The following is a 4,709-nucleotide window of genomic DNA, read 5'->3' as shown; positions in this document are numbered from 1 at the left end:
GGGGATTCGAACCCGCCACCTTAGGTGTATGTGGCTGGCGCCTTAGCCGCTTGAGCCACAGGCGCCGAGCCGCCCAGTGTATTTCTCAAGGGTTTATGAGTATCTTGCTGGTTTTTATTGGGAGGGAGCATAGTTTTGTGGTAGATAAATCAAATACGATGAATCCACTCTCAAATCCCCGTCTTCCGAAGTCCTTGCATTTCAGAAATTTCTCTGCCCAGAAATTTTTGGCCTCATGGCTTCCTTTGGTGTGGTCCACTTTTGAGTCAGTTTCTAGTCAGTCAGCTGGAAAACATACCTACACACACAATTAAAATCACTCCCAGTTACAGGAAATAATGTTTTCATCCAAATCTCTAGAGAGAATACCATTATTTAAAAATTTAATCTAATCAGACTGGGTGCAGTGGCTCATGCCTGTAATCCTAGCACTCTGGGAGGCTAAGGTGGGTGGGTCGCATGAGCTCATGGGTTCAAGATCAGCCTAAGCCAGAGAGAGACCTCATCTCTTAAAAAAACAGCCTGATTGTAAAGCAGAATGGGCCATATGTGAGTGCAACTATCTTAACAATCCAATAAGAATGCTTACCTGACTGTAAATAACATTAAATGCCTAACACTGCAAAAAAAAAAAAAAAAAAAAAAAGCCTGGCATTGTGGCGGGTGCCTATAGTCCCAACTACTAAGGAGGCTGAGGCCAGAGAATCGCTTGAGCTCAAGAGTTTGAGGTTGTTGTGAACTATGACGCCATGACACCCTACCCAGTCTGACAAAGTGAAACTCTGAATCAAAAAAAAAAAAAAATTTTAGCCTAATCATTATGTATGTCCTGCTTTCCAGGTCAAGCCCTTTTTCTCACACACATCCTCCAGGGTTTTGCTGATAAAATTGAACAAAGACTTAATCTTCGGATGTCTCAAGCCTTATTTCTGGTTCTGGACCCTTGGAGGCATGCTGAGTATAATTCCAGCTATACTGGGAAAGTGGTCAGAGATGGCAGTAATACAGGGTAAGAAAAGAACGACTGTTTCCTCTGGCAAAGTGGATCCCTCTAGGAACATCACTGTGGGCTCCCTGACAGAAGAGGAGGAAGAGAAGGAGGGGGAGGGGGAGAAAGACAAAGAGGGGAGGGGAAGGGAAGAGGTATGGGGGGGAGAGGAGAGACGAAGCTGCAGTTGCTGGCAAGAGGGGCTCTACGGGATCTTGGATACTCTGCGACACACCAATTCCCCCAAATCAATTCTTCGGGATCTACTTCTTGATCAATGCTGTAACTTTTGCAATAGACCTGATGAGGCTGTGACTCTAAGGAAAGTTTTACGTCAGGCTCACGTAAAACAGGCTCATGTAATATGACAGGCTCACACTTTGAGTATTAGGGGGCAGCAGAGAAGGCCAAGCTGCTCATCAAATCCAAGAGCAAGTAGGAGACTGGAACAGAGATCAAGTCAGTAGGAATCAGAACTGGCCCCAAGCGGGGAACCGTTAAGAGCGACCTCCCAGAAGGGTCAAGGGTAAGCAGGAAGTCAGATGCAGAAGGACTTGATCCTGAAATAGGGTGACCAGATTTTAACATTTGTAACTCGGGACAACATGGCCGTGGGGTGGGGCGGGGGCGGGGTGGGGTGGGGCAGGGCAGGGCCTGACAACAATGCAAACTTTGATAAGCAGTTCTTGATAATCACTTCTCAACAATTATTTGTTATTATTACAGTTAAACATTATAACATTAACAAAAATATTATAAAACTCATATTCTGGCGAAATAGCCACATGGCAGCCAAAAACCACCTGTTCCCTTCCTGTTCTCCCGCCCATTCGTGCATTCTTTCCAAAAATCGGGACTTTTTTAAAACGCCGTGGGACGCAGGACAAATTGTTAAAGAGTGGGACTGTCCCGCCCAAAGCGGGAAGTCTGGTCACCCTATCCTGAAAAGAACTTTCTTAGGTGTTAGGCGTTCATAAGGAAGCCTTCGGGTTCCTATAAAGCAAGGAAGAATTCCCATTGTAGAAAGCAAGCAGTTTGTAAGTGGTTCATTCTCCTCTCACCAATACAAAATGAAAAAGCAGTCTTTGGCCTCAGAACCCGGGAGTGGGCAGGGACAGAATTCCTTATGAGGACCAGAGCCATGACCTTCTCACTAGTCTTTCTGCCTTTAAGCGCATCCATCTTCCACATGACAGCCAGAGAAATCTTCCTAACACACAAAACTTTTGGTGACTTCCTACTGCCTTCAGGATAAAGGCCACATTCCTGAGCTGGATTTTGAAGACTCTGCATGCCCTGGAGCTGCACAGGAGTTAACACCAGCAATCTGCATTTGACTTTCCCTGTGGGTAGGAGCAAAAAAACCCAGAGGAGCAGGGAAGGGAGAGAAAAGGGGGGTGAGGGAGAGAAAAACACTACAGCCAGTAAGAAATCCTTGATGTAAGAAAGATGAAGTCCCAGAAGAATCTTCAGAACAAGTTTAAATTGTTTGCCATGCAATGTAGACTAGCACTGCAGCCCTCTCCCACCCAATTCATTAACCTCAACAAAGTTTGAAAGCACTTTTATCTCTATGTTTTCTTTTCTTTTTTTTGTTAATTAGGCCGAGGAGAGGTTCGAATCCAACACTCCTGCTGTGAGGGGCTGGTACTCTAACCACTGAGCAGGGCGCCCAGCTACCTCTCCATTTTCTCCTTTCATTCCTAGGTTTTGAGATAACTTAGAATTTTAATCAAGATAGAATGGAACAGGGGCCCCTCTAAGGGGATTTCTGGGTTCCCCAAGCATGAAAATAAAGAAAAATATGAGCCCCTTCAGGAAAAGTTCTGGGGATTGCTGGAGCAAAGAAATTTCATCAGGACACTTTTTTTTTTTTTTTTTTTGAGACAGTCTCACTATGTCACCGGTAGAGTGCTGTAACATCACAGCTCACAGCAACCTCAAACTCTTGGGCTTAAGCTATTCTCTTGCCTCAGCCTCCCAAGTAGCTGGGACTACAGGTCCCTGCCATGACGCCTGGCTATCTTTTGTTGAAGTTGCCATTGTTGTTTAGCAGGCTCAGGCCGGGTTTGAACTTACCACCCTCAGTGTATGAGGCTGGCACCATAACCACTGTGCTACAGGCGTCGAGCCATCAGGATACTTTTTTGCATGAGTGTGTTTTTTTATTAAACCCACCTTGGACTGGGGAAGTCTTTTAAGTCTAAAGAATCTATTCTTTGGGTTTTCTTCTTTATTTTCCTTTCTCCCTCTGGAAATCCTGTAATTAGAAAATTAAGTCTCCGCAGAGTGGTCCTCGGCGTCTTGTATCTGCAGATTTCTCTTAGTGTATTTTGTCTTGTACTGATTCGGGTTATTGGGATTCTGCCCAGATCTAATTTGATTTTTAGAAGTTATCATTCTCTTTAATTTCTACATTAAATTTCTAAATGAGAAGTAATCATTTTCTTTAATTTCTAGTTCGAATGTCTAAATTTGGAAATCACACGTTTTTGTTCCATAATTTCATTTTCTATGCTCTAATTGTCCCTCCTGAAAAGTCCTCATTATGTTTCTCCCCCTCATTATGCTTTAGCTGAAGTTCACTTCTTTCTCTCCCATTAATTCTGCCTCTACGTTAGCCACGTCTTCTGGTCATGCAATTTGGTCTTTTTCCTGGAAATTACATGTTTCCTTTGTTTGTCATCTTTTTTTGCCTGATAGTTTGGCAAGTCAGCTGCTGGAATCCTTCCGGCAGGGGTAGACTGACTGCCACTGGGGTGTGGGCAAGCAGTAACTGGGACAGGAAGCTGTGACTCTGGGTTGAAGTGGGGGTGGGGGCAGGGTCTCTTTTATCAGTTGCAAGAAAGTGAAACCCTTCTGGTGCCACTGGCATCAGTGAATTGATCAGATTCTCTCAGAGATGGGCCCAGCCAGGGAGTAGGGCTGCCAAATCTGGATCCTCATCCCTAAATGCCAAACGATGTGCTCCTGTGTCCAAACTCTCGGTTGGTGGTTGAGTTGTCCTTGCTGGGAGGGACTGAAGATCAGAAGTGTTTAGTGAATACAGGATATCTTTTTCCCAGAATTTCCCGAGGATGGGCAAGTCCATCTCCACTGCCCTGATGCAGTGGAGCTCTGGAGGACAGAGAACACTTTCTACCTCCACTCCACAACTTAGGGACTGGGGGAGACTTTCCCTTTGCCTTCTCAAGTTTTGCCGAAAAATCAACTCACAAAAGGCAGATGAATTGCAGAAAAGGCACACAAAGTTATTTAACATGCACAGGGAGAGCCACAGTGGGATTCAGAAGCTTATGTGCCACCCTGGCAATACAGGGGATGGGAGCAGGGAGAAGAGGGATTCTGTTGAGGGGCAATGAAGGATTACTAAGGAGAAGGAATGGATCAGTGAATAAATGGAGCACAGGCTAATAGTAAATAGTAAATAAATGGAGCACAGACTAATAGCAAATAGTTCTCTTAGGCAGCGAAAGGGCCTGTCCAGCCAGGTGTGGTGGTTCACGCCTGTACTCCCAACACTCTGGGAGGCCGAGGCAGGTGGATTGCTTGAGCTCAGGGGTTTGAGACAGCCTGAGCTAGAGCCAGACCCTGTCACTTAATAATAATAAAAAAAAGCCAGGTGCTGTGGAGGCACCTCTAATCAAGAGGCAAGAGAATCACTTGCGCTCAGGAGTCTGAGGTTGCTGTGAGCTGTGACTCCACAGCACTCTACCTGGGG

The sequence above is a fragment of the Otolemur garnettii genome, unplaced genomic scaffold (genome assembly GCF_000181295.1).
Source record: "Otolemur garnettii isolate 467f Iridium unplaced genomic scaffold, OtoGar3 scaffold00014, whole genome shotgun sequence".
NCBI classification, from domain to species: domain Eukaryota; kingdom Metazoa; phylum Chordata; class Mammalia; order Primates; family Galagidae; genus Otolemur; species Otolemur garnettii.
Note: the sequence above shows the minus strand (reverse complement) of the source record.